The sequence below is a fragment of the Cetorhinus maximus genome, chromosome 8 (assembly GCF_964194155.1).
Source record: "Cetorhinus maximus chromosome 8, sCetMax3.hap1.1, whole genome shotgun sequence".
In the NCBI taxonomy this organism is placed as follows: Eukaryota; Metazoa; Chordata; class Chondrichthyes; order Lamniformes; family Cetorhinidae; genus Cetorhinus; species Cetorhinus maximus.
Window position 1 is genome coordinate 55,463,539 of NC_135886.1, and position 24,238 is coordinate 55,487,776.

A 24,238-nucleotide genomic window follows, 5' to 3' on the forward strand; every position below is an offset into this window, starting at 1 on the left:
TTCAGACTTCACCTTCCACTGGAGGGCTGCCTCCTCAGCCTTCAACTTCCACTGGAGGACTGCCCTATCCGTCTCCAGCTTCCACTGGAGGGCTGGCCCACTTGGCTTGCAGCTTACACTGGATGGCTGCACTTTATTCCTTCACTTTCAACTGGAGGGCTGCCCACTCTGCCTTCACCTTCCACATTAGGGCTGCCTCCTCAGGCTACACCTCCCACTGGACGGCTGCCTCCTCAGACTTCGCCTCCTCTGGATGGTTGCCTCCTCAGCCTTCAACTTCCACTGGAGTGCTGCCTCCTCAGCCTTCACCTTCCACTGGAGGGCTGCCTCCTTAGCCTTCACCTTCCACTGGAAGGCTGCCTCCCCAGCCCTCACCTTCCACTGGAGTGTTGCCTCCTCAGGCTTCACCTTCCACTGGAGGGCTGTCTTCTAAGACTTCACCTTCCACTGGAGGGCTGTCTTCTCAGTCTTCACCTTGCACTGGAGCGCTGCCCTCTCAGCCTTCCCCTTCCACTGGAGGGCTGCCACCTCAGCCTTCCCCTTCCACTGGAGGGCTTCGCCCTTAACCTACACCTTCTACTCGAGTGCTGCACCTTAGCCTTCACCTTCCACTGGAGAGCTGCCCCCTCAGCCTTCCCCTTCCACTGGAGGGCTTCGCCCTCAGCCTTCACCTTCCACTAGAGGGCTGTCCTCTCAAACTTCACCTTCCACTGGACAGCTGCCCCCTCAGCCTTCACCTACCACCGGAGGGCTGCACCCTCAGCCTCACCCATCCACTGGAGGGCTCCGCCCTCAGCCTTCACCTTCTACTGGAGGGTTGCAATCTCTGCCTTCACCTTCCACTGGACGGCTGCCCCCTCAGCCTTCTCCTTCCACTGGAGGGCTTCTCTCTCAGCCTTCACCTACCACTGGAGGGCTGTCCTCTCAAACTTCACGTTCCACTGGACGCCTGCACCTTCAGACTTCACCTTCCACTGGAGGGCTGCCTCCTCAGCCTTCAACTTCCACTGGAGGACTGCCCTATCCGTCTCCAGCTTCCACTGGAGGGCTGGCCCACTTGGCTTGCAGCTTACACTGGATGGCTGCACTTTATTCCTTCACTTTCAACTGGAGGGCTGCCCACTCTGCCTTCACCTTCCACATTAGGGCTGCCTCCTCAGGCTACACCTCCCACTGGACGGCTGCCTCCTCAGACTTCGCCTCCTCTGGATGGTTGCCTCCTCAGCCTTCAACTTCCACTGGAGTGCTGCCTCCTCAGCCTTCACCTTCCACTGGAGGGCTGCCTCCTTAGCCTTCACCTTCCACTGGAAGGCTGCCTCCCCAGCCCTCACCTTCCACTGGAGTGTTGCCTCCTCAGGCTTCACCTTCCACTGGAGGGCTGTCTTCTAAGACTTCACCTTCCACTGGAGGGCTGTCTTCTCAGTCTTCACCTTGCACTGGAGCGCTGCCCTCTCAGCCTTCCCCTTCCACTGGAGGGCTGCCACCTCAGCCTTCCCCTTCCACTGGAGGGCTTCGCCCTTAACCTACACCTTCTACTCGAGTGCTGCACCTTAGCCTTCACCTTCCACTGGAGAGCTGCCCCCTCAGCCTTCCCCTTCCACTGGAGGGCTTCGCCCTCAGCCTTCACCTTCCACTAGAGGGCTGTCCTCTCAAACTTCACCTTCCACTGGACAGCTGCCCCCTCAGCCTTCACCTACCACTGGAGGGCTGCCTCCTCAGCCTTCACCTTCCACTGGAGGACTGCCCCCTCAGCCTTCACCTTCCACTGGAGGGCTTCCCTCTCTGCCTTTACTTTCAACTGGAGGGCTACCCTCTCTGCCTTCACCTTCCACTGGAGGGCTGCCCTCTCAGCCTTCACCTTCCACCAGAGGGCTGCCCCCTCAGCCTTCACCTTCTACTGGAGGGCTGCCCACTCTGCCTTCACCTTCCACTGGAGGGATGCCTCCTCAGCCTTCACCTTCCACTGGAGGGCTGCCTCCTCAGCGTTCACTTTGCACTCGATGGCTGCCTCCTCATCCTTCACCTTCCAATGGAGGGCTGCCTCCTCAGCCTTCACCTTCGAGAGGAGGGCTGCACACTCAGCCTTCAACTTCCACTGGAGGAGTGCCCCCTCAGCCTTCACCTTCCACTGGAGGGCTGCACACTCAGCCTTCACCTTCCACTGTAGGGCTGCCCGATCAGCCTTCACCTTCTACTGGAGGGCTGCCCCCTCAGCCTTCCTCTTCCACTGGAAGGCTTTGCCCTCAGCCTTCACATTCCACTGGAGGGCTGTCCTCTCAAACTTCACCTTCCACTGGACGGATGCCCCTTCAGCCTTCACCCTCCACTGGAGGGCTGCCTCCTCAGCCTTCACCCTCCACTGGAGGACTGCCCTATCCATCTCCAGCTTCCACTGGAGGGCTGGCCCACTTGGCTTGCAGCTTACACTGGAGGGCTGCCCTCTCTGCCTTCATTTCAACTGGAGGGCTACCCTCTCTGCCTTCACCTTCCATTGGAGGGCTGCCCACTCTGCCTTCACCTTCCACGGTAGGGCTGCCTCTTCAGCCTACACCTCCCACTGTAGGTCTGCCTGCTCAGACTTCACCTTCCACTGGATGCTTGCCTCCTCAGCCTTCACCTTCCACTGGAGTGCTGCCTCCTCAGCCTTCACCTTCCACTGCAGGGCTGCCTCCTCAGGCTTCACCTTCCACTGGAGGGCTGTCTTCTAAGACTTCACCTTCCACTGGAGGGTTGCCTTCTCAGCCGTCACCTTCCATTGGAAGGCGGCCCTCTCAGCATCCAGCTTCCAATGGAGGGCTGGCCTCTCAGCCTTCACCTTCCATTGGAGGGCTGCCCCCTCAGCCTTCCCCTTCCACTGGAGAGCTGTCACCTCAGCCTTCCCCTTCCACTGGAGAGCTTCGCCCTTAACCTTCACGTTCCACTGGAGGGCTGCCCCCTTAGCCTTCACTTTCCACTGGAAATCTCCCCCCTCAGCCTTCCCCTTCCACTGGAGGGCTTCGCCCTCAGCCTTCACCTTCCACTGGAGTGCTGTCCTCCCCAGCCCTCACCTTCCACTGGAGTGTTGCCTCCTCAGGCTTCACCTTCCACTGGAGTGCTGTCCTCTCAAACTTCACCTTCCATTGGACGGCTGCCCCCTCAGCCTTCACCTTCCACTGGAGGGATGCCTCCTCAGCATTCAGCTTCCACTGAAGGACTGCCCTCTCGGTCTCTAGCTTCCACTGGAGGGCTGGCCCAATTTGCTTGCAGCTTCCACTGGAGTGCTGCCTCCTCAGCCTTCACCTTCCACTGGAGGGCTGCCCTCTCTGCCTTCACCTTCCACCGGAGGGCTGCCCCCTCAGCCTTCACCTTCTACTGGAGGGCTGCCCCCTCAGCCTTCACCTTCTACTGGAGGGCTGCCCACTCTGCCTTCACCTTCCACGGTAGGGCTGTCTCCTCAGCCTTCACCTTCCACTGGAGAGGTGCCTCCTCAGCCTTCACCTTCCACTGGAAGGCTGCCTCCTCAGCCTTCATCTTCCACTGGATGGCTGCCTCCCCAGCCTTCACCTTCCAATGGAGGGCTGCCATCTCAGCCTCCAGCTTCCACTGGAGGGCTGCCCCCTCAGCCTTCACCTTCTACTAGAGGGCTGCCTCATCAGCCTTCACCATCCATTGGAGGCCAATTGGGCCAGCCCTCCTCAGCCTTCACCTTCCACTGGATGGCTGCCTCCTCAGCCTTCACCTTCCAATGGAGTGCTGCCCTCTCGGCCTCCAGCTTCCACTGGAGGGCTGCCTCCTCAGCCTTCACCTTCGACTGGAGGGCTGCCCTCTCAGCCTTCAACTTCCACTGAAGGTGTGCTCCCTCAGCCTTCACCTTCCCCTGGAGGGCTGCACCCTCAGCCTTCACCTTCCACTGTTGGGCTGCCCGATCAGCCTTCACCTTCTACTGGAGGGCTGCCCCCTCAGCCTTCCCCTTCCACTGGAGGGCTGCCCTCTCTGCCTTCACTTTCAACTGGAGGGCTACCCTCTCTGCCTTCACCTTCCATTGGAGGGCTGCCCACTCTGCCTTCACCTTCCACTGCAGGACTGCCTCCTCAGCCTTCACCTTCCACTGGAGGGCTGCCTCCCCAGCCCTCACCTTCCACTGGAGTGTTGCCTCCTCAGGCTTCACCTTCCACTGCAGGACTGCCTCCTCAGCCTTCACCTTCCACTGGAGGGCTGCCTCCCCAGCCCTCACCTTCCACTGGAGTGTTGCCTCCTAAGGCTTCACCTTCTACTGGAGTGCTGTCCTCTCAAACTTCACCTTCCATTGGACGGCTGCCTCCTCAGCCTTCACCTTCCACTGGAGGGATGCCTCCTCAGCATTCAGCTTCCACTGGAGGACTGCCCTATCCGTCTCCAGCTTCCACTGGAGGGCTGGCCCACTTGGCTTGCAGCTTACACTGGAGGGCTGCCCTCTCTGCCTTCACTTTCAACTGGAGGGCTACCCTCTCTGCCTTCACCTTCCATTGGAGGGCTGCCCACTCTGCCTTCACCTTCCACGGTAGGGCTGCCTCCTCAGCCTACACCTCCCACTGGAGGTCTGCCTGCTCAGACTTCACCTTCCCCTGGATGCTTGCCTCCTCAGCCTTCAACTTCCACTGGAGTGCTGCCTCCTCAGCCTTCACCTTCCACTGCAGGACTGCCTCCTATGTCTTCACCTTCCACTGGAGGGCTGCCTCCCCAGCCCTCACCTTCCACTGGAGTGCTGCCTCCTCAGCCTTCACCTTCCACTGCAGGACTGCCTCCTCAGCCTTCACCTTCCACTGGAGTGCCGCCTCCCCAGCCCTCACCTTTCACTGGAGTGCTGCCCTCTCTGCCTTCACTTTGAACTGGAGGGCTGCCCTCTCTGCCTTCACCTTCCACCGGAGGGCTGCCCCCTCAGCCTTCACCTTCCACTGGAGGGATGCCCTCTCGGCCTTCACCTTCCACTGGACGGCTGCCCCCTCAGCCTTCACCTTCGACTGGAGGGCTGCACTCTCAGCCTTCACCTTCCACTGGAGGGATGCCCTCTCGGCCTTCACCTTCCATTGGACGGCTGCCCCCTCAGCCTTCACCTTCTACTGGAGGGCTGCCCCCTCAGCCACCATCTTCCACTGGAGGGCTGGCCCTCAGCCTACACCTCTCACTGGAGGGCTGCTTCCTCAGGCTTCACCTTCCACTGGATGGTTGACTCCTCAGCCTTCACCTTCCACTGGAGGGCTGCCTCCACAGCTTTCACCTTCCACTGGGGGGCTGCCCTCTCGGCCTGCGCCTTCCACTGCCTCTCGGTCTCCACTTTCCATTGGAGGACTGCCTCCTCAGCCTTCCCCTTCCTCTGGAGGGCTGCCTCATCAGCCTTCACGTTCCACTGGAGGGCTGCCTCCCCAGCCCTCACCTTCCACTGGAGTTTTGCCTCCTCAGGCTGCACCTTCCACTGGAGGGCTGCCTTCTAAGCCTTCACCCTCCACTGGAGGGCTGCCTTCTCAGCCTTCACCTTCCACTGGAGGGCGGCCCTCTCGGCATCCTGCTTCCAATGGAGGGCTGCCCTCTCAGCCTTCACCTTCCACTGGAGGGCTTCGCCCTTAACCTTCACCTTCCATTGGAGGGCTTCACCCTTAACCTTCCCCTTCCACTGGAGGGCTGCCACCCAGCCTTCCCCTTCCACTGGAGGGCTTCACCCTTAACCTTCACCTTCTACTGGAGGGCTGCCCTCTCAGCTTTCACCTTTTACTGGAGTGCTGCCCCCTTAGCCTTCCCCTTCCACTGGAGGGCTGCCTTCTCAGACTTCACCTTCCACTGGAGGGCGGCCCTCTTGGCATTCAGCTTCCAATGGATGGCTGCCCTCTCAGCCTTCACCTTCCACTGGAGGGCTGTCCTCTCTGCCTTCACCTTCCACTGGCGGGCTGCCCTCTCGGTCTCCACCTTCCATTGGAGGGCTGCATCCCCAGCCTTCACCTTCCACTGGAGGGCTGCATTCTCAGCCTTCACCTTCCACTGGAGGGCTGCCCCCTCAGCCTTCACCTTCTACTGGAAGGCTGCCCCCTCAGAATTCACCTTCCACTGGAGGGCTGCCTCCTCAGCCTTCACCTTCCACTGGAGGACTGCCCTATCCGTCTCCAGCTTCCACTGGAGGGCTGGCCCACTTGGCTTGCAGCTTACACTGGAGGGCTGCCCTCTCTGCCTTCACTTTCAACTGGAGGGCTACCCTCTCTGCCTTCACCTTCCATTGGAGGGCTGCCCACTCTGCCTTCACCTTCCACGGTAGGGCTGCCTCCTCAGCCTACACCTCCCACTGGAGGTCTGCCTGCTCAGACTTCACCTTCCACTGGAGTGCTGCCTCCTCAGCCTTCACCTTCCACTGCAGGACTGCCTCCTCAGCCTTCACCTTCCACTGGAGGGCTGCCTCCCCAGCCCTCACCTTCCACTGGAGTGTTGCCTCCTCAGGCTTCACCTTCCACTGGAGTGCTGTCCTCTCAAACTTCACCTTCCATTGGACGGCTGCCCCCTCAGCCTTCACCTTCCACTGGAGGGATGCCTCCTCAGCATTCAGCTTCCACTGGAGGACTGCCCTATCCGTCTCCAGCTTCCACTGGAGGGCTGGCCCACTTGGCTTGCAGCTTACACTGGAGGGCTGCCCTCTCTGCCTTCACTTTCAACTGGAGGGCTACCCTCTCTGCCTTCACCTTCCATTGGAGGGCTGCCCACTCTGCCTTCACCTTCCACGGTAGGGCTGCCTCCTCAGCCTACACCTCCCACTGGAGGTCTGCCTGCTCAGACTTCACCTTCCCCTGGATGCTTGCCTCCTCAGCCTTCAACTTCCACTGGAGTGCTGCCTCCTCAGCCTTCACCTTCCACTGCAGGACTGCCTCCTATGCCTTCACCTTCCACTGGAGGGCTGCCTCCCCAGCCCTCACCTTCCACTGGAGTGTTGCCTCCTCAGGCTTCACCTTCCACTGGAGGGCTGTCTTCTAAGACTTCACCTTCCACTGGAGGGCTGTCTTTTCAGCCGTCACCTTCCATTGGAGGGCGGCCTCCTCAGCCTTCACCTTCCACTGCAGGGCTGCCTCCTCAGGCTTCACCTTCCACTGGAGGGCTGTCTTCTAAGACTTCACCTTCCACTGGAGGGCTGCCCACTTAGCCTTCACTTTCCACTGGAGAGCTCCCCCCTCAGCCTTCCCCTTCCACTGGAGGGCTTCGCCCTCAGCCTTCACCTTCCACTGGAGTGCTGTCCTCTCAAACTTCACCTTCCATTGGACGGCTGCCCCCTCAGCCTTCACCTTCCACTGGAAGGATGCCTCCTCAGCATTCAGCTTCCACTGGAGGACTGCCCTCTCGGTCTCCAGCTTCCACTGGAGGGCTGGCCCAATTTGCTTGCAGCTTCCACTGGAGTGCTGCCTCCTCAGCCTTCACCTTCCACTGGAGGGCTGCCCTCTCTGCCTTCACCTTCCACTGGAGGGCTGCCCCCTCAGCCTTCACCTTCTACTGGAGGGCTGCCCCCTCAGCCTTCACCTTCTACTGGAGGGCTGCCCACTCTGCCTTCACCTTCCACGGCAGGGCTGTCTCCTCAGCCTTCACCTTCCACTGGAGAGGTGCCTCCTCAGCCTTCACCTTCCACTGGAAGGCTGTCTCCTCAGCCTTCATCTTCCACTGGATGGCTGCCTCCCCAGCCTTCACCTTCTACTAGAGGGCTGCCTCATCAGCCTTCACCATCCATCGGAGGCCAATTGGGCCAGCCCTCCTCAGCCTTCACCTTCCACTGGAAGGCTGCCTCCTCAGCCTTCATCTTCCACTGGATGGCTGCCTCCTCAGCCTTCATCTTCCACTGGATGGCTGCCTCCTCAACCTTCACCTTCGACTGGAGGGCTGCCCTCTCAGCCTTCAACTTCCACTGAAGGTGTGCCCCCTCAGCCTTCACCTTCCACTGGAGGGCTGCACCCTCAGCCTTCACCTTCCACTGTTGGGCTGCCCGATCAACCTTCACCTTCTACTGGAGGGCTGCCCCCTCAGCCTTCCCCTTCCACTGGAGGGCTTCGCCCTCAGCCTTCACCTTCCACTGGAGGGCTGCCACCTCAGTCTTCACCTTCGACTGGAGGGCTGCCCTCTCCGCCTTTAACTTCCACTGGAGGAGTGCCCCCCTCAGCCTTCACCTTCTCACTGGAGGGCTGCACCCTCAGCCTTCACCTTCCACTGTAGGGCTGCCCGATCAGCCATCACCTTCTACTGGAGGGCTGCCCCCTCAGCCTTCCCCTTCCACTGGAGGGCTTCGTCCTCAGCCTTCACCTTCCACTGGAGGGCTGTCCTCTCAAACTTCACCTTCCACTGGACGGCTGCCCCTTCAGCCTTCACCTTCCACTGGAGGGCTGCCTCCTCAGCCTTCACCCTCCACTGGAGGACTGCCCTATCCGTCTCCAGCTTCCACTGGAGGGCTCGCCCGCTTGGCTTGCAACTTACACTGGAGGGCTGCCCTCTCTGCCTTCACTTTCAACTGGAGGGCTACCCTCTCTGCCTTCACCTTCCATTGGAGGGCTGCCCACTCTGCCTTCACCTTCCACGGTAGGGCTGCCTCCTCAGCCTACACCTTCCACTGGAGGTCTGCCTCCTTAAGACTTCACCTTCCACTGGATGGTTGCCTCCTCAGCCTTCACCTTCCACTGGAGTGCTGCCTCCTCAGCCTTCACCTTCCACTGGAGGGCTGCCTCCTCAGCCTTCCCCTTCCACTGGAGGGCTGCCACCTCAGCCTTCCCCTTCCACTGGAGGGCTTCACCCTTAACCTTCACCTTCTACTGGAGGGCTGCCCTCTCAGCTTTCACCTTCTACTCGATTGCTGTCCCCTTAGCCTTCACCTTCCACTGGAGAGCTGTCCCCTCAGCCTTCCCCTTCCACTGGAGGGCTTCGCCCTCAGCCTTCACCTTCCACTGGAGGGCTGTCATCTCAAACTTTACCTTCCACTGGACGGCTTCCCCCTCAGCCTTCAACTTCCACTGGAGGGCTGCCTCCTCAGCCTTCAGCTTCCACTGGAGGACTGCCCTCTCGGTCTCCAGCTTCCACTGGAGGGCTGGCCCAATTGTCTTGCAGCTTCCACTGGAGGGATGCCCTCTCTGCCTTCACCTTCCACTGGAGGGCTGCCCTCTCTGCCTTCACCTTCCACCGGAGGGCTGCCCCCTCAGCCTTCACCTTCGACTGGAGGGCTGCCCCCTCAGCCTTCACCTTCTACTGGAGGGCTGCCCACTCTGCCTTCACCTTCCACGGTAGGGCTGCCTCCTCAGCCTTCACCTTCCTCTGGAGGGCTGCCTCCTCAGCGTTCACCTTCCACTGGATGGCTGCCTCCTCAGCCTTCACCTTCCAATGGAGGGCTGCCCTCTAGGCCTCCAGCTTCCACTGGAGGGCTGCCACCTCAGTCTTCACCTTCGACTGGAGGGCTGCCCTCTCCGCCTTTAACTTCCACTGGAGGAGTGCCCCCCTCAGCCTTCACCTTCTCACTGGAGGGCTGCACCCTCAGCCTTCACCTTCCACTGTAGGGCTGCCCGATCAGCCATCACCTTCTACTGGAGGGCTGCCCCCTCAGCCTTCCCCTTCCACTGGAGGGCTTCGTCCTCAGCCTTCACCTTCCACTGGAGGGCTGTCCTCTCAAACTTCACCTTCCACTGGACGGCTGCCCCTTCAGCCTTCACCTTCCACTGGAGGGCTGCCTCCTCAGCCTTCACCCTCCACTGGAGGACTGCCCTATCCGTCTCCAGCTTCCACTGGAGGGCTCGCCCGCTTGGCTTGCAACTTACACTGGAGGGCTGCCCTCTCTGCCTTCACTTTCAACTGGAGGGCTACCCTCTCTGCCTTCACCTTCCATTGGAGGGCTGCCCACTCTGCCTTCACCTTCCACGGTAGGGCTGCCTCCTCAGCCTACACCTTCCACTGGAGGTCTGCCTCCTTAAGACTTCACCTTCCACTGGATGGTTGCCTCCTCAGCCTTCACCTTCCACTGGAGTGCTGCCTCCTCAGCCTTCACCTTCCACTGCAGGGCTGCCTCCTCAGCCTTCACCTTCCACTGGAGGGCTGCCTCCCCAGCCTTCACCTTCCACTGGAGGGCTGCCTCCCCAGCCTTCACCTTCCACTGGAGGGCTGTCTTCTAAGACTTCACCTTCCACTAGAGGGCTGCCTTCTCAGCCGTCACCTTTCATTGGAGGGCGGCCCTCTCGGCATCCAGTTTCCAATGGAGGGCTGCCCTCTCAGCCTTCACCTTTCACTGGAGGGCTGCCCCCTCAGCCTTCCCCTTCCACTGGAGGGCTGCCACCTCAGCCTTCCCCTTCCACTGGAGGGCTTCACCCTTAACCTTCACCTTCTACTGGAGGGCTGCCCTCTCAGCTTTCACCTTCTACTCGATTGCTGCCCCCTTTGCCTTCACCTTCCACTGGAGAGCTGTCCCCTCAGCCTTCCCCTTCCACTGGAGGGCTTCGCCCTCAGCCTTCACCTTCCACTGGAGGGCTGTCATCTCAAACTTCACCTTCCACTGGACGGCTTCCCCCTCAGCCTTCACCTTCCACTGGAGGGCTGCCTCCTCAGCCTTCAGCTTCCACTGGAGGACTGCCCTCTCGGTCTCCAGCTTCCACTGGAGGGCTGGCCCAATTGTCTTGCAGCTTCCACTGGTGGGCTGCCCTCTCTGCCTTCACCTTCCACCGGAGGGCTGCCCCCTCAGCCTTCAACTTCTACTGGAGTGCTGCCCGCTCAGCCTTTACCTTCGACTGGCGGGCTGCCCTCTCAGCCTTCAACTTCCACTGGAGGAGTGCGCCCTCAGCCTTCACCTTCCACTGTAGGGCTTCCCGATCAGCCTTCACCTTCTGCTGGAGGGATGCCTCCTCAGACTTCACCTTCCAAAGGAGGGCTGTCCTCTCTGCCTTCACCTTCCACTGGAGGTCTTCCCTCTCGTTCTCCACTTTCAATTGGAGGGCTGCATCCTCAGCCTTCACCTTCCACTGTAGGGCTGCCTCCTCAGCCATCACCTTCCACGGGAGGGCTGCCTTCTGAGCCTTCACTATCCACTTGAGGGCTGCCTTCTCAGCCTTCATCTTCCACTGGAGGGTTGCCTCCTCAGCCTTCACCTTCTAGAGGAGGGCTGCCGTCTCGTCCTCCAGCTTCCACTGGAGGGCTGGCCCACTTGACCAGCAGCTTCCAATGGAGGGCTGCCCCCTCATCCTTCCCCTTGCACTTGAGGGCCTCGCCCTCAGCCTTCACCTTCCACTGGAGGACTGTCCTCTCAAACTTCACCTTCCACTGGAGTGTTGCCTCCTCAGCCTTCACCTTCCACTGGAGGGCCGCCTCCTCAGCCTTCACCTTCCACTGGAGTGCTGCCTTCTCAGCCTTCACCTTCTACTGGAGGGCTGCCTTCTCAGCCTTCTCCTTCCACAGGAGGGCTGCACCCTCAGCCTTCACCTTCTACTGGAGGGCTGCCTTCTCAGCCTTCACCTTCCACTGGAGGGCTGCACCCTCAGCCTCACCCATCCACTGGAGGGCTTCACCCTCAGCCTTCACCTTCTACTGGAGGGTTGCAATCTCTGCCTTCACCTTCCACTGAAAAGCTGCCCCCACAGCCTTCTCCTTACCCTGGAGGGCTTCTCCCTCAGCCTTCACCTTCCACTGGAGGGCTGTCCTGTCAAACTTCACCTTCCACTGGACGCCTGCCCCTTCTGACTTCACCTTCCACTGGAGGGCTGCCTCCTCAGCCTTCAACTTCCACTGGAGGACTGCCCTATCTGTCTCCAGCTTCCACTGGAGGGCTGGTCCACTTGGCTTGCAGCTTACACTGGATGGCTGCACTTTATTCCCTCACTTTCAACTGGAGGGCTGCCCACTCTGCCTTCACCTTACACGGTAGGGCTGCCTCCTCAGCCTACACCTTCCATTGGAGGGCTGCCTCCTCAGCCTTCACCTTCCACTGGAGTGCTGCCTCCTCGGCCTTCACCTTCCACTGGAGCGCTGCCTCCTTAGCCTTCACCTTCCACTGGAGGGCTGCCTCCCCAGCCCTCACCTTCCAACGGAGTGTTGCCTCCTCCGGCTTCACCTTCCACTGGAGGGCTGTCTTCTAAGACTTCACCTTCCACTGGAGGGCTGCCTTCTCAGCCTTCACCTTCCACTGGAGGGCGGCCCTCTCGGCATCCAGCTTCCAATGGAGGGCTGTCCTCTCAGCCTTCACCTTCCACTGGATGGCTTCCCTCTCAGCCTTCCCCTTCCACTGGAGGGCTGCCACCTCAGCCTTCCCCTTCCACTGGAGGGCTTCGCCCTTAACCTTCACCTTCTACTCGAGTGCTGCCCCCTTAGCCTTCACCTTCCACTGGAGAGGTGCCCCCTCAGCCTTCCCCTTCCACTGGAGGGCTTCGCCCTCAGCCTTCACCTTCCACTGGAGGGCTGTCCTCTCAAACTTCACCTTCCACTGGATGGCTGCCCCCTCAGCCTTCAACTTCCACTGGAGGACTGCCTCCTCAGCCTTCACCTTCCACTGGAGGACTGCCCTCTCGGTCTCCTGTTTCCACTGGAGGGCTGGCCCAATTGGCTTGCAGCTTCCACTGGAGGGATGCCCTCTCTGCCTTCACCTTCCACTGGAGGGCTGCCCTCTCTGCCTTCACCTTCCACCGGAGGGCTGCCCCCTCAGCCTTCACCTTCGACTGGAGGGCTGCCCCCTCAGCCTTCACCTTCTACTGGAGGGCTGCCCACTCTGCCTTCACCTTCCACGGTAGGGCTGCCTCCTCAGCCTTCACCTTCCTCTGGAGGGCTGCCTCCTCAGCGTTCACCTTCCACTGGATGGCTGCCTCCTCAGCCTTCACCTTCCAATGGAGGGCTGCCCTCTAGGCCTCCAGCTTCCACTGGAGGGCTGCCACCTCAGTCTTCACCTTCGACTGGAGGGCTGCCCTCTCCGCCTTTAACTTTCACTGGAGGAGTGCCCCCCTCAGCCTTCACCTTCTCACTGGAGGGCTGCACCCTCAGCCTTCACCTTCCACTGTAGGGCTGCCCGATCAGCCATCACCTTCTACTGGAGGGCTGCCCCCTCAGCCGTCCCCTTCCACTGGAGGGCTTCGTCCTCAGCCTTCACCTTCCACTGGAGGGCTGTCCTCTCAAACTTCACCTTCCACTGGACGGCTGCCCCTTCAGCCTTCACCTTCCACTGGAGGGCTGCCTCCTCAGCCTTCACCCTCCACTGGAGGACTGCCCTATCCGTCTCCAGCTTCCACTGGAGGGCTCGCCCGCTTGGCTTGCAACTTACACTGGAGGGCTGCCCTCTCTGCCTTCACTTTCAACTGGAGGGCTACCCTCTCTGCCTTCACCTTCCATTGGAGGGCTGCCCACTCTGCCTTCACCTTCCACGGTAGGGCTGCCTCCTCAGCCTACACCTTCCACTGGAGGTCTGCCTCCTTAAGACTTCACCTTCCACTGGATGGTTGCCTCCTCAGCCTTCACCTTCCACTGGAGTGCTGCCTCCTCAGCCTTCACCTTCCACTGCAGGGCTGCCTCCCCAGCCTTCACCTTCCACTGGAGGGCTGTTTTCTAAGACTTCACCTTCCACTAGAGGGCTGCCTTCTCAGCCGTCACCTTTCATTGGAGGGCGGCCCTCTCGGCATCCAGTTTCCAATGGAGGGCTGCCCTCTCAGCCTTCACCTTTCACTGGAGGGCTGCCCCCTCAGCCTTCCCCTTCCACTGGAGGGCTGCCACCTCAGCCTTCCCCTTCCACTGGAGGGCTTCACCCTTAACCTTCACCTTCTACTGGAGGGCTGCCCTCTCAGCTTTCACCTTCTACTCGATTGCTGCCCCCTTAGCCTTCACCTTCCACTGGAGAGCCGTCCCCTCAGCCTTCCCCTTCCACTGGAGGGCTTCGCCCTCAGCCTTCACCTTCCACTGGAGGGCTGTCATCTCAAACTTCACCTTCCACTGGACGGCTTCCCCCTCAGCCTTCACCTTCTACTGGAGGGCTGCCCCTCAGCCTTCAACTTCTACTGGAGTGCTGCCCGCTCAGCCTTTACCTTCGACTGGCGGGCTGCCCTCTCAGCCTTCAACTTCCACTGGAGGAGTGCGCCCTCAGCCTTCACCTTCCACTTGAGGGCTGCATCCTCAGCCTTCACCTTCCACTGTAGGGCTTCCCGATTAGCCTTCACCTTCCACTGGAGGGCTGCCTCCTCAGCCTTCAGCTTCCACTGGAGGACTGCCCTCTCGGTCTCCAGCTTCCACTGGAGGGCTGGCCCAATTGTCTTGCAGCTTCCACTGGAGGGCTGCCCTCTCTGCCTTCACCTTCCACCGGAGGGCTGCCCCCTCAGCCTTCAACTTCTACTGGAGTGCTGCCCGCTCAGCCTTTACCTTCGACTGGCGGGCTGCCCTCTCAGCCTTCAACTTCCACTGGAGGGCTGACCCCTCAGCCTACACTTCCCACTGAAGGGCTGCCTCCTCAGATTTCACCTTCCACTGGATAGTTGCCTCCTCAGCCTTCCCCTTCCACTGGAGGGCTGCCCCCTCAGCCTTCCCCTTCCACTGGAGGGCTGTCCTCTCAGCCTTCAACTTACACTGGAGGGCTGCCTCGTCAGCCTTCACCATCCATTGGAGGGTTGGCTTCTCAGCCTTCACCTTCCACTGGAGGGCTGCCTTCTCGGTCTCCACCTTCCACTGGAGAGCTGCCCCCTCAGCCTTCACCTTCTGCTGGAGGGCTGCCTCCTCAGACTTCACCTTCCACTGAAGGGCTGCCCTCTCTGCCTTCACCTTCCACTGGAGGTCTTCCCTCTCATTCCCCACTTTCAATTGGAGTGTTGCCTCCTCAGCCTTCACCTTCCACTGCAGGGCTGCCTCCTCAGCCTTCACCTTCCACTGTAGGGCTGCCTCCTCAGCCGTAAACCTTCCACGGGAGGGCTGCCTTCTGAGCCTTCACTATCCACTGGAGGGCTGCCTTCTCAGCCTTCACCTTCCACTGGAGGGCTGCCCTCTCAGCCTTCACCTTCCACTGGAGGGCAGCCCTCTCTGCCTTCACTTTCAACTGGAGGGCTTCCCTCTCTGCCTTCACCTTCAAATGGAGGGCTGCCCCCTCAGCCTTCACCTTCCACTGGAGGGCTGCCCCCTCAGCCTTCGCCTTCCACTGGAGGGCGGCCCTCTCGGCATCCAGCTTCCAATGGAGGGCTGCCCTCTCAGCCTTCACCTTCCACTGGATGGCTTCCCTCTCAGCCTTCCCCTTCCACTGGAGGGCTGCCACCTCAGCATTCCCCTTCCACTGGAGGGCTTCGCCCTTAACCTTCACCTTCTACTCGAGTGCTGCCCCCTTAGCCTTCACCTTCCACTGGAGAGGTGCCCCCTCAGCCTTCCCCTTCCACTGGAGGGCTTCGCCCTCAGCCTTCACTTTCCACTGGAGGGCTGTCCTCTCAAACTTCACCTTCCACTGGACGGCTGCCCCCTCAGCCTTCACCTTCCACTGGAGGACTGCCTCCTCAGCCTTCACCTTCCACTGGAGGACTGCCCTCTCGGTCTCCTGCTTCCACTGGAGTGCTGGCCCAATTGGCTTGCAGCTTCCACTGGAGGGCTGCCCTCTCTGCCTTCACCTTCCACTGGAGGGCTGCCCTCTCTGCCTTCACCTTCCACCGGAGGGCTGCCCCCTCAGCCTTCACCTTCTACTGGAGGGCTGCCCCCTCAGCCTTCACCTTCTTCTGGAGGGCTGCCCACTCTGCCTTCACCTTCCACGGTAGGGCTGCCTCCTCAGCCTTCACCTTCCACTGGAGGGCTGCCTCCTCAGCCTTCACCTTCCACTGGATGGCTGCCTCCTCAGCCTTCACCTTCCAATGGAGTGCTGCCCTCTCGGCCTCCAGCTTCCACTGGAGGGCTGCCACCTCAGCCTTCACCTTCGACTGGAGGGCTGCCCTCTCCGCCTTTAACTTCCACTGGAGGAGTGCCCCCCTCAGCCTTCACCTTCCACTGGAGGGCTGCACCCTCAGCCTTCACCTTCCACTGTAGGGCTGCCCGATTAGCCATCACCTTCTACTGGAGGGCTGCCCCCTCAGCCTTCCCCTTCCACTGGAGGGCTTCATCCTCAGCCTTCACCTTCCACTGGAGGGCTGTCCTCTCAAACTTCACCTTCCACTGGACGGCTGCCCCTTCAGCCTTCACCTTCCACTGGAGGGCTGCCTCCTCAGCCTTCACCCTCCACTGGAGGACTGCCCTATCCGTCTCCAGCTACCACTGGAGGGCTGGCCCACTTGGCTTGCAGCTTACACTGGAGGGCTGCCCTCTCTGCCTTCACTTTCAACTGGAGGGCTACCCTCTCTGCCTTCACCTTCCATTGGAGGGCTGCCCACTCTGCCTTCACCTTCCACGGTAGGGCTGCCTCCTCAGCCTACACCTCCCACTGGAGGTCTGCCTCCTTAAGACTTCACCTTCCACTGGAGTGCAGCCTCCTCAGCCTTCACCTTCCACTGCATGGCTGCCTCCTCAGGCTTCACCTTCCACTGGAGGGCTGCTTCTAAGACTTCACCTTCCACTAGAGGGCTGCCTTCTCAGCCGTCACCTTCCATTGGAGGGCGGCCCTCTCGGCATCCAGTTTCCAATGGAGGGCTGCCCTCTCAGCCTTCACCTTTCACTGGAGGGCTGCCACCTCAGCCTTCCCCTTCCACTGGAGGGCTTCACCCTTAACCTTCACCTTCTACTGGAGGGCTGCCCTCTCAGCTTTCACCTTCTACTCGAGTGCTGCCCCCTTAGCCTTCACCTTCCACTGGAGAGCTGCCCCCTCAGCCTTCCCCTTCCACTGGAGGGCTTCGCCCTCAGCCTTCACCTTCCACTGGAGGGATGTCCTCTCAAACTTCACCTTCCACTGGACGGCTTCCCCCTCAGCCTTCACCTTCCACTGGAGGGCTGCCTCCTCAGCCTTCAGCTTCCACTGGAGGACTGCCCTCTCGGTCTCCAGCTTCCACTGGAGGGCTGGCCCAATTGTCTTGCAGCTTCCACTGGAGGGCTGCCCTCTCTGCCTTCACCTTCCACCGGAGGGCTGCCCCCTCAGCCTTCAACTTCTACTGGAGGGCTGCCCCCTCAGCCTTTACCTTCGACTGGCGGGCTGCCCTCTCAGCCTTCACCTTCCACTGTAGGGCTTCCCGATCAGCCTTCACCTTCTACTGGAGGGCTGCCCTCTCAGCCTTCAATTTCCACTGGAGGGCTGACCCCTCAGCCTACACCTCCCACTGAAGGGCTGCCTCTTCAGATTTCACCTTCCACTGGATAGTTGCCTCCTCAGTCTTCACCTTCCACTGGAGGGCTGCCCTCTCAGCCTTCCCCTTCCACTGGAGGGCTGCCCCCTCAGCCTTCCCCTTCCACTGGAGGGCTGTCCTCTCAGCCTTCAACTTACACTGGAGGGCTGCCTCGTCAGCCTTCACCATCCATTGGAGGATTGGCTTCTCAGCCTTCACCTTCCACTGGAGGGCTGCCTTCTCGGTCTCCACCTTCCACTGGAGGGCTTCCCCCCCAGCCTTCACCTTCTGCTGGAGGGCTGCCTCCTCAGACTTCACCTTCCACTGAAGGGCTGCCCTCTCTGCCTTCACCTTCCACTGGAGGTCTTCCCTCTCATTCTCCACTTTCAGTTGGAGGGCTGCATCCTCAGCCTTCACCTTCCACTGCAGGGCTGCCTCCTCAGCCGTAAACCTTCCACGGGAGGGCTGCCTTCTGAGCCTTCACTATCCACTGGAGGGCTGCCTTCTCAGCCTTCACCTTCCACTGGAGGGCTGCCCTCTCAGCCTTCACCTTCCACTGGAGGGCAGCCCTCTCTGCCTTCACTTTCAACTGGAGGGCTTCCCTCTCTGCCTTCACCTTCAAATGGAGGGCTGCCCCCTCAGCCTTCACCTTCCACTGGAGGGCTGCCCCCTCAGCCTTCGCCTTCCACTGGAGGGCGGCCCTCTCGGCATCCAGCTTCCAATGGAGGGCTGCCCTCTCAGCCTTCACCTTCCACTGGATGGCTTCCCTCTCAGCCTTCCCCTTCCACTGGAGGGCTGCCACCTCAGCCTTCCCCTTCCACTGGAGGGCTTCACCCTTAACCTTCACCTTCTACTCGAGTGCTGCCCCCTTAGCCTTCACCTTCCACTGGAGTTCAGCCCCCTCAGCTTTCACCTTCCATTGGAGGCCTGCCCTCTCTGCCTTCACCTTCTACTGGAGGGCTGCCCTCTCACTCTCCAGCTACCACTGGAGGGCTGCCCTCTCAGCCTCCAGCCTCGGAATGATCAGCAACTCTTCTCGGTTTCACGGGGGGTCCCCATGCTCATTTAGCCACTAAAGCATCCTTCTGTCATCACCCTCTGTCTTCTACAACTAAGCCAATTTTGAATCCACCTTATCAAATTACCCTGTATCCCATCTTGCACTTCGTCTTGCACTTGTCCGGACGCTTTGCAGGAATACCTATATAATTGAAAGCAACAATTTATACAAACGTGAAGAGAATGATGATTGGTTGGCAAGTGAACTCTGATTGGTCGAGGCATTGCCCTGAGGAATGAGTCAGCAAATGGCTGTCACTTATTTTGTTTAGCCGAAACAGGCAGAAATGCGAGCCTGACTGACAACCTTAAATTGGTTGCCAATTTAATTCTTAGCACGCTGAGGATTATTTTGCAATTGTTGTCCAATTTCAGAATCACATCCAATGTTGGACACTGTGTTTTGAGCTTTGCAAATACGGGCTGGTTGGGTACAGTCTGTACCTTGTCTGTTGTGAACAGTGGCTGGGACATGCTGTTTGATACGATCCGCCAGTCTTTGGGACGTACGGTCTACATACCTAGCATCACACTGGCACTGAAATTCATACACCACATTACTCATTTGTGTGACAGACAGAATGTCTTTTTGGCCAGACGGCAGCATCCTGTTAGTGGCGAATATCACTCGTGTTGCTACTGCATAGTAGCAGTGTGAAACAGCTAGCTTCACCTGTTGCTCAAACATTTGAGATACCTTGCCCTTCCAGGGTAATCTGAGGTAAACTGGGCACTTTTCAGGGCTGAAAATGATGGCCTTGGGCCGTACATGAGTTTGTGTGACTTATAGAGCAAAATGATCTGATCAGTGCAGCCATTACCCTGCAGGATGCCTTTGACGCACCCAGTTCAGTATCAAGCTTGCATGGTGAACAAATGGCTCACGCCCTATTTACGAGGTTGCCAATAAGACCAATTTTATAGCGTGGAAGTGTAAAAATCCCAACATGTATAGTGACCAGTGAAGGTAGGCTTGTGGTAGACTGTGGTAGGGAATCTCCCTGGCAGATTTCTCTACTAGTATGTCAAGGAAGGGGAGTTTATTTCAAAACTGAATTTGAGCGCAGGATGGAGCCCTTAAGACATGTAAGGAAATTATTACATGCAGCTGCAGATTTAAATACAACAAACACATCATCCACATATCAGAAATATGCGAGGGGTAGGGCGTTAGGTGTCATTCCATAGAAGATACATTCCTACCCTTCACATGCTGCACCTGCATGCTAACTTTTTGAGTTCCTAGTATAAGCACACCCAAGTCTCTTTGAACATCAACACTTACAAGTTGCTCATCTTTTAAAAAATATTCAGCTTTTTCATTTTTTGGACCAAAGTGAATAATTTCACATTTCCCTACCTCATACTCCATGTGCCATCTTGTTGGCCACTCACCTAACCTTGTCTCTATCTCTCTTCAGCCTCTCCGTGTCCTCCCTACACCTTTCCTTCCCACCTAGCTTGGTATCATCAGCAAACTTTAATACATCACTCTCTGTCTCTTCATCTAAGTCATTAGTATAGATTGTAAATAGCTGAGGCCCCTGCAATGATTCTTGCGACGCTCCACTATTCACAGCCTGCCAACTTGAAAATGCCTATGCCCACTTACTGTTTTCTATGAGTTAACCAATTCTCTATCCATGCTAATATAATACCCGCAACTCTATGAGTCCTTATTTTGCCTATATTAACCTTTTGTGTGGCACCTTACTGAATGCCTTTTGGAATCCACATCTTCTGGTTCCTCTTTATCTACCCTACTGGTTACATCCTCAAAAAAACTCTAATAAACTTGTCAAAGGGTCATTTGGTGGTACAGAATTCGAGTGTTGCTGAAAAAAGAGACAAGTGGAAGCATTTCATCTTGCACTCATCAGGACACCTTGCGAGAATACCAATATAAGAGGAAAACAGCAATTCTCTTTTTTTATGTCTCTTTTTTCAGCAATAAATTTGTCAAACAGATCTCCCTTCAATAAAACCATGTTGACTTGTTCTATATGCTATGCTTTTAATGTTAAGACATCCTTAATGATAGAATCTAGCATTTTCCCAACAGATGATGTTAGGCTAACTGGCCTGCGGTTCACTGCTTTTTCTTTCCCTCCATTCTTGATAAGTGGTGTAACATTTGCCAACCTCCAATCTAGTGGGACCATTCCAGAATCTAAGAAATTTTGGAAGTTATAGCTAGCTCATCCACTATTTATGCAGCTATCTGTTTTAGAAACCTAGGAAGATCAAAACAGCTTCAGTGGCTTCCTGTGCTAGCACACATTGAACATCCTGATGTCCGCAGGGGCAACATCCTCTTTGCTGGCTGACAGCAAACGAAGCACTCCCATTGACACAGGCCCTCAAAAAAAAATTCATGCAACTTTCTGAAATCCCATAACCTCAACTGAAACACAGTACTGGAAAACAGGACTGGAACACAATGGAACCCCTAGGTTGCAGTGATCATAATATGATTGAATTTTCCATTCAGTTTGAGGGAGAGAGGAGTGGCTCTAAGACTACTGTTTTAAACTTAAATAAGGACCATTATGAGGACATGAAAACAGAGCTGGCTAAAGTGAACTGGGAAATTATGTTAAGGAATAGGTCAGTAGAGATACAGTGGTAGACACTTAAGGAGATATTTCAGAATATCAGAAAAGATACATTCCAGTGAGAAAGAAAGACTCTAAGGGGAAGGACACACAATCCGTGACAAATTAAAGAAGCTAAAGATGGTATCAAGTTGAAAGATAAAGTGTATAATTCTGCTAGGATGGGTGACAGGTCAAAAGATTGGGCAGAATATAAAGTACAACAAAAAATGACTGAAAGATTAATAAGGAGGGAAAAATTAGAGTACGAGAGAAAACTAGCTAGAAATATAAAAACAAATAGTAAGAGTTTCTACAAAAAGAAAAAGAGTTAGTAAAGTGAGTATCGGTCTTCTAGAGAGTGAGTCTGGGGAATAAACAATGGAAAATAAGGAGATGGTGGATGAATTGAACAGATATTTTGCATCTGTCTTCACTGTAGAGGATACAAATAACATCCCAGAAATAATTGTGAATCAGGAGGTGAAAGCAAGGGAGGAACTCAAAACGATTGCATTCACCAGGGAAAGGGTACCGAGAAAATTATTAGAACTAAAAGCTGACAAGTCCCCAGGTCCTGGTGGACTTCATCCTAGGGTCTGAAAAGAAGTTGAGATAGTAGATGAATTGGTTTTAATTTCCCAAAATTCCCTAGGCTCTGGAAAGGTCCCATCAGGTTGGAAAATAGTGAATGTGACTCCTCTATTCAAGAAAGGAGGAAGACAGAAAGTGGGAAACTACAGGCTAGTGAGCCTAACACCTGTCATAGGGAAATTGCTGGAATCTATTATTAAGGAGGTTATAGTGGGGCACTTAGAAAATCTCAGTGCAATCGTGCAGAGTCAGCATGGTTTTGTGAAAGGGAAATCATGTTTGACGAACTTACTGGTGCCTTTAAGGAAATAAAAAGCAATGTGGATAAAGGGGAATCTGTGGATGTGCTGTACTTAGATTTCCAGAAGGCATTTGACAAGGTGACACACCAAAGGTTACTACACAAAATAAGAGCTCATGGCGTAGGTGGTAACGTATTAGCATGGATAGAGGATTGGTTAGCTAACAGGAAGCAGAGATTGGGCAGAAATGGGTCATTTCTGGGTTGGCAAGGTGTGACACAAGTGGAGCGCCACCAGGATCAGTGTTGGGGCCTCAATTATTTACAGTCTATATCACTGACTTGAATGAAGGGAGCGAATGTATGGTTGATAAATTTGTTGATGGTTGTAAGTTAAGTAGGAAAGTAAGTTGTGAAGAGGACATAAGGATGGGTTAAGTGAGTGGGCAAAAATTTAGCAGATGGAGTATAATGTGGGAAAATGTGAACTTGTCCACTTTGGCAGGAAGAATAGAAAAACAACATATTGTTTAAATGGAGAGAGAACTCTGTGGTACAGAGGGATCAGGGTGTCTTGGTACATGAATCGCAAAATGTTTGTATGCAGGTACAGCAAGTGATTAGGAAGGCAAATGTCCTTTATTGCAACGGGAATGGAATATAAAAGTAGGGGTGTTTTGCTACTATTGATGTGACCACATATGGAGCACCGTGTACAGTTTTGGTCTCCTTACTTACGAAAGGGTATAAATGCGTCAGAAGCAGTTCCGAGAGAGTTCACTCGACTGATTCCTGGGATGGGGGTGTGTTATCTTATGAGAAAAGGTTGGATAGGCTGGAAGAATTGAGAAGAATGAGAGGTGATCTTACTGAAGCATATAAGATCCCAAGGGGACTTGACATGGTGGATGCTGAAAGGATGTTTCTCCTTATGGGAGAGACTAGAACTGGAGGACACAGTTTAAAAACAAGAGGTCTCCCATTTAAGACGGAGATGAGAAGAAATTTTTTCTCAAAGGGTCACGAATCTTCGGAACTCTGTTCCCCAGAGAGCAGTGGAGGCAGGGTCATTGAATATTTTTAAGGCAGAGGTAGATAGATTCTTGACTAACAAGGAAGTCAAAGGTTATCGAGGGCAGGCTGAATGTGGAGTTGAGGCAACAATCAGATCAGCTGTGATCTTATTGAATGGGGAGCAGATTCGAGGGGCTGAATGGCCTACTCCTGCTTCTAATTCATCTGTTTGTATGTACACTCTGCACCCTAAAAAATGATGACAGCCCCACTTCTTGATATCGCACCTCTTGGTTCACTGCAAACACCACCAGCCGCAACCCGGTAACTGACCTGAGTGATGAATTCCCAGGTTTCAACCTTCCATGGAAAATCTGGACAACCCTCAACTTCTTGAGGGTGGGCCAGGAAGCTGTGGCTACTTGCTACACAATCGCAAATGGTAACTGTGGTCATTCAAGTCAGACCGTGGCCATATAATTGAACTATAGCTGGTTCCCTAGCCATACAAATACAAAACAAGCATATCCTTCTATTCCTTTCTCCCTCGTGTATATATTGTGTCCCTTTAAATGCATCTATGTTATTCATCTGAACTGCTGCATTTGTTCACAAGTTCTCAGAATAAAGTTACTGATGATCACTAATTTGGCACTGCCCCACAAATGGAATAATCTTCTCTGCATCTACCTGTTAGGAAATCTTTTAAACTCAACTAAATAATTCCTGGTGATTCAGGTTCGAGTGTGTTGTCCAAATGGAAATTTATTACTCAGACAATAATATAATAACTATTACGGTTATACAATAGATTCATACAACCTGGTTTCTTACAGACCCAAGGTCTTGCCCTCGGTAGATGTTGGACTTCTGACTGTCCCATGAGGTCTGACCTTAGGGGGATTGTTCCCTGATATTTTGTGTACCTTTCCTTTGTGAACTATATCACATGATGCCCAGAACATATATTGAACAGAGATCCTTCTGCTCTAACCTCCAGACTTGACATAATGGCCGTCTTGATGGTTTAACTGTGAAGCAGTTAATATTACAAAGGAACAGGGTGACCTGGACAATCTTCACTTGCACTTCCCTCAATTTAGTCTACTGCATTCGCTGCTTCCAATGTGGTCTCCTCAACATTGGAGAGACCAAACACAGACTGGGTGACCGCTTTGCGGAACACCTTCGGTCTGTACACAAGCATGACCCAGACCTCCCTGTCACTTGCCATTTCTACACACCACCTTGCTCTCATGCCCACATGTCCGTCCTTGGCTTGCTGCAATGTTCCAGTGAAGCTCAATGCAAACTGGAGGAACCTCACCTCATCTTCCGATTGTGCACTTTACAGCCTTCCGGACTTAACATTGAGTTCAACAACTTTAAATCATGAACCCTCTCCTCCATCCCCATCCCATTTCTGATCCCCCTTTTTCCAATAATTTATATTTTTAAATATATTTTTCTTTTCCCACCTATTTCCACTATTTTTAAATGTATTTCCATCCATTGTTTTATCTCTACCTTTTAGCCTATTTCATTCCCTC